Below are 6,000 nucleotides of genomic sequence, written 5' to 3'. Positions count from 1 at the left end.
ATTAGTCTGAACCACAGCACTTCCGACATATTGTGCTGATTTTGATCCATCAGTATAAAATGCTTCGTATTCTCCGTATTTTTCGTTTAGTGCTAAATACTCTTATAATATCTGTTCATGTGGTGTATGTTTCTTCTGAAATTGTGTTAATGTGAAGTCGCACACAGATGGTAGGCAGTACCAAGGCGGGAGTGGATCAGGTTTGCAGGCAATATTAGGTAATATGTTCATTATGTCTAGTTCTTGGCATTTCTCTTCAAAGCGGAGAAATGGCCTGATTGCGAGGGGTCTGTTGGTAAATAGTGTTCGGGATGGGCACTTTGTAGCAAGTGGGTAACATATGTGTTTAGGCTGGGAACGGTTCTTTAAAATATATGAGCATGTGAGCGTTGTTCTTCTGTCTGAAATTGGTGGTTCATTGGTTTACACGTAAAGGCTTTTTATGGGTGACGTCCTGTATGCACCAGTTGAAAGACGCAATCCCAAATTGTGCACAGGATCCAGTCGCTTCAAGTATGATGGCCTTGCTGATCCATACACTATGCAACCATAATCTAGAATAGAACGTACTACAGAGCGATAAATCTGTAGAAGGCACACCCGATCAGAACCCCAGTGTTTGCGTGAAAGGACTTTCAGTATGTTCAGTGCTAGCGACACCTTCTTTTTCAGTGCGTTTATGTGAGGCAGGAAAGTAAGTTTTTTGTCGAAAGTGATGCCTAGAAATTGGTGTTCCTTTTTTAAAGGCAGCTCGGTTTGGTTTAGGTGTAATGTTGGATTTGTGTGCAAGCCTCGTTTGAGTGAAAAAAGTAAGGCCACTGTTTTTTGTGGTGAGAACTGGAAACCATTCTTGTCTGCCCATGTTGCCATTTTGTTGATTGTAAGCTGTACTTGTCGTTCGCATGTGGATATATTGGAAGATGTGCACGCTATCTGAAGATCATCAACATACATGGAATACATAATGGACCTTGGGATTATTTTTCTAATAGAATTCATTTTTACAACGAAGAGAGTTGTGCTTAAAATGCACCTTTGAGGAACTCCATTTTCCTGAATGAAGTCCCTCGAAAGGGTCGAGCCTAGGCGGACATTAAACGAGCGGTTAGACAAAAAGTCTTTAATGGAGTTCAGCATTGTGCCACGGATGCCGAGCTCAGCTAAGTCCTGGAGGATCCCGAACCTCCAGGTTGTATCATATGCTTTTTCTAAATCAAAGAAGACGCTAAGACAGTGTTGTTTGTGTATAAAAGCTTCTCTGACTGTATTTTCGAGACGGACTAGGTGATCTGTAGTGGAGCATCCTTTTTTAAATCCACACTGATGGATATCAAGCAGTTCACAGGATTGCAGAACAAAGGTTAGTCATATTTAGGACACTTTCGAAGGATTTGGCGAGGCAACTGGTTAAGGCTATGGGTCTATAACTGCTAGGAGAGGTTGGGGGTTTACTAGGTTTAAGAAACGGGACAATAATAGCTTTCTTCCAGGCTTCAGGTATTTTCCCTGACATCCAAACTGTGTTAAAAAATCTCAAAAGTGCTTCTATGGCAGGCTCAGAAAGATGTGCAAGCATTTCATAATGTATATGGTCGGGTCCTGGAGCAGTTTTTTTTCCGGCAGACAGTACTCTGTTTATTTCTTGGCGGGTAATTAGACTATTGTATTTTTCATTTGCACCTCCAGTTGTTGGGAGCCTCTGTTTTTCAGCTGTATTTTTGTATTTTAAAAAGGACTGCGTGTAGTGTGATGAACTTGAAACTGCAGTGAAATGTTCCCCCAATATGTCTGCCTGTTCCTCTATGCTTGTTTGTGTTCCGGGTGTTGTTAAAAAAGGAATTGTGAATGGTGAAAAGTTGCCGTTTATTTTCCGAACCTGCTCCCATATTTTTTTAGATGGGATCTGACTGTTGATATTTGAAACGTAATTCTGCCATGAAGCTTTTTCGGCACTGCGACGGACATACCGAGCTTTAGCTTTCGCCTTTTTAAAATTTAGGAAATTTTAATTCGTCGGATACCTACGGAATTTACCCCAAGCTCTGTTTTGTTGTTTTTTCGCTTCTTTACAGTCTTTTGTCCACCATATTTTATGGTTTTGTCGCGCCACTCCTGACGACTGAGGAATAGCTGTGAGTGCGGCAGTTATGATACAATTAGTGAACTTTTCGTTTATCTGGTCAACGGTAAGATTTCCTAAAACTATATCTTCTAAAGTTGCCTTTGCTCTAAAAAGTGACCAGTCGGCGAGGTGAAGCTTCCAGCTCCGTGGCCTTGTGGGGATTATTTCCGGTGTGGATGTTAAAGTGATTAGTACAGGGAGGTGATCGCTGCCATATGGATTGTCAATAACGTCCCAGTTAAAATCGTTAAAAACAGAAGGTGAACTAAACGATAAATCTAAAAAGGTTATTTTCCCTGAGGTAGGGGAGCAGTATGTGGCTTTTTCTGTATTTAAAAGACATACAATATTTGTGAGGATAAAATCTTCAATTATTTGACCCCTAGAGTCACAGTGCTCGCTTCCACAAAAAGGGGAGTGAGCGTTAAAGTCCCCAACTACTAGATACGGCTCTGGAAGTTCATTGACAAGTTCCTGTAAATCGTGGACTGTAATGTAAAGTGTGAAGGAATATATGCAGAACAGATAGAAATTGTTTTATGGCTGACGACACTGACCGCAACAGCTTCGAGTCTTGTTTTTAGTTAAGCTCTCGAGCTGGGACACCGTTTTTCACTATGATGGCTACGCCTCCAGACAGCCTGCTCGCCTGCTCTCGATCGCGGCGGAAAACAGTATAATTCTTAAGAAAGTTATTTTTTTTGGGGACCTAAATTTGTCTCTTGTAGACATAAGGCAACAGGAGCGTGCGCTCCTAGTATGTCTTTTATATCACTGTAGTTGTTTAGAAGTCCTCTACAGTTCCATTGTATTATGAAAGCCATCTTAATTTTGTGCTTCTATAGGGTGAAAAGGTAGATCAAGTTGTCGATGGCCCCGTGACTCGGGGCCAGTCTTTTTTTGACCGATCCAGGGAGCTCTGCCGACCGTCCGACGTGGACGGCACGGAGCTGTCCTGGGTCGTGTCCATCGCCTCTGTGGAGGCGCTGGACGACCGTGCAGGAGGTATGTTGATTTTCGAGTTTGACCTCGACCTGTGGGAAGAGTTCTTGAGGCCCGCCGACCCGGGGGTCTGCGTTGCCTCCTTTGGGGTTTGCGGAGTAGCGCTAGCTACTCCACACGGGGGCGCGGGTGGCCCCGCCACAGGCACACTGTGTGTGGCCTGGACGGTTGCCGAAGCCTGGTGTGGTGTGCCGCGCCCACGCACCACATCAGCGAAGTTTGTTTTTGCACTGAAAGAGAATGTGTTCGTTTGAGCATATCGCCTTCTTGCTTCCTTGAAAGAAATGTTTGCCGTAGTCTTGAGAGTAATTATTTCCTTTTCTTTCTTCCAAGAAGGACAAGCTCTGGAGTAGGCAGCATGGTCTCCTTCACAGTTTGGAGACCGCGGTGTAGCAACACATTCTTCAGATTGATGTTCCTTTGACGAGCATTTTGCGCAAGTGTTGCGGCCGCGACAACTCTGTGAGCCATGGCCGAATCTCTGACAGTTAAAACATCTTCGTGGGTTGGGTATATATGGTCTTACATTTATTTTCAGGTAACCAGCTTCAATGCTTTCAGGCAGTGTGCTGGTATTGAAAGTGAGGATCAGGAGCTTCGTGTCTGTTTCCTTGTTATCCTTCCGGATCTTTATGCGCTGAACATTTATGACATCTTGGTCAGTAAGGCCATCAAGCATTTCTTTCTCAGAGAGGTGGATAAAGTCGATTTCAGATATGACGCCTCGGACAGTGTTCAAAGATCGATGTGAAGTGACAGAGACTGGGATTTCCCCAATGGACGATAGGTTTGAGAGTTTAGAGTGTTGGACAGTGTCGCGAAGTTCGAGCAGTAAGTCACCGCTGTCCATTTTGGATACCTTGTACCCAAGGCCCAAGGTGTCTGTAAGGCACTTTGCTACTAGGAACGGGGATATCGGTCTTGCTTGTTTTCCTTCTGCTTCGCTATGGACAACATGAAATTTTGGGAAAGAGAGCTTTCTTTTCTCAAAAAAATCATCTGCCTCGTTCCGCCCTCTATTTAGAGAGCCAGCTGGTTTGGAAAAAGGGGGAGCCATAAATAATTAATGTTTTTCAGTCATGGTGCCAGCCACCCACCATGGAGCCCAACGAGGGGACGGGACAGGAACTTACAAGGAGGTCCTGCCCACGCCAGCTGTACACCCCAACTATAACCTAATATGACTCAACTCAGGGTAGTTGGTCGCACACGGTTAACCCTCGCCGCCTATGAAAAGTGAAAAAAAACGAAGAAGAGAGGAGGATACAGGAAAGTTGTAAGAAAGGAAATAGGAAAGTGAAAGATAGAGGGGCAGACAGGAAAAGGCGACTGCCGATTTCCTCCTGTTGGGTCAGGCCGGAGGTGCCGTCTACAGGAAGCTGGGGCCAAAGTGGTGTGTTGCCTCCGCCGAGGGGCCTTAAAGGCCTACTTGACCGAAACTTTACTTCGGCTAATTTTGCGCTCGATATAGTGTGCATGTTATTAACAATATCTATATTTAATATTAGGGCTGTGAAGCGTCTAGAATTTTAGTTAGAAGCGTTCAAAAACCTCTGTAGCAGACGACGCAGACCCCTAGCGGTGTGCTGAACAACTAACAAACCTTACCGGAAATGACGCACATTTGAGACACCGGCATCGCCGGCTCGCCAGTTTCAGGCGTTTTGAAGTGAGTGCGCGCCCCTTGTAAGCTGTTCTTCTGGCGCGTTTCTGGCTGTTTTCACCGCGAAGCTCGATGGTATCCAAGAAAAATAAACTGCTGGCATCATGTAGACGAAGTGCATGGCGGGGGAAGGGAATACGAGGAATGCGGAAAGCACCATGTATACCTCTCGGCCACTACCCTTCACCCCCGATCTCGAAAGCTGGTGTGAGCTGTCTGGAGCTCAGGTTTTAACGTAAATTCCCCTCTCTTCTTCAAAAAAGATAATGGTGGGTGACTGACGCTTCTGCCTCGCGCTAACCCCTTTTGTGGATTGGGCTTTGTCAATAGACCGGTCCCGGTCTACATCATGCATCAGAGCACCTACGTCTTTCTGGCCTGATCGGCAAAGCATGCCACGAACCGAAGGCTTCGAGGCGTCTCTAATCGGGAGAATAAAGAGGAGGGGGGAACCGCTTGTCACAAGCTAGCTAAGCCGGTCCAAAAGTTAAAGTGGACGGCTTTGCTCATCGAGCAACGCCCTTTTGACGGCACGTTATTTACACCAGGCAGAAGTCTAGGAGAGGTCTGCTTCGTCTGAAAAGGAATCAACATATGCACACCCGTTTATTGCAGGTACAGCTCTGCCCAATGCGCAATAATGCCGTCGTGCGCCGAGTGTATCTTCTGCCTCGAAGATTTGCAGGCCGGGCTGATAATCCTGGAAGGCCACACAAGCGTTATTGAAAACGTCGACTTTCTTACTGCCTCACGCCATTCACACTTGAGGTCGATTACAGGAAGCTTCAGCGTTACCATTCGAGACGCGTCTCCAAGACCCCAGAGAACTGCACCCATGTTATTTGAATGATAATCTTTTCAAAGAATTTTGATTTTATTCAGTAGGGTAAGGGTGCGGGCTAGTTGGTGATCCATAACATATAACTACCATAACATATAAATATCAAATTTATATGTTTGGTTAGAGACACCTACGGTAATTTGCGCGGTGGGCGTATACGGTCGACTGGGGTTCGGCAACCACGTCGTTCTGCCCAGCTGTGTGGTTTGAAAAGACTAGAAAGACCTTTCCGTCCCTGCAGTACACGGGCTTTAAGTGGTTCTAGGTAAATACTGTAATGAACGCAACGCATAAGTTTTTGTTCATTTGAATCGACAAGTATTTCGCAACGCGCAGTGGCTTGCCCGACCAAGACGCGCAAAGATGAACCAG

The sequence above is a fragment of the Amblyomma mixtum genome, chromosome 1, assembly GCF_055824585.1.
Source record: "Amblyomma mixtum isolate Tamu chromosome 1, ASM5582458v1, whole genome shotgun sequence".
Lineage (NCBI taxonomy): Eukaryota > Metazoa > Arthropoda > Arachnida > Ixodida > Ixodidae > Amblyomma > Amblyomma mixtum.
Note: the sequence above shows the minus strand (reverse complement) of the source record.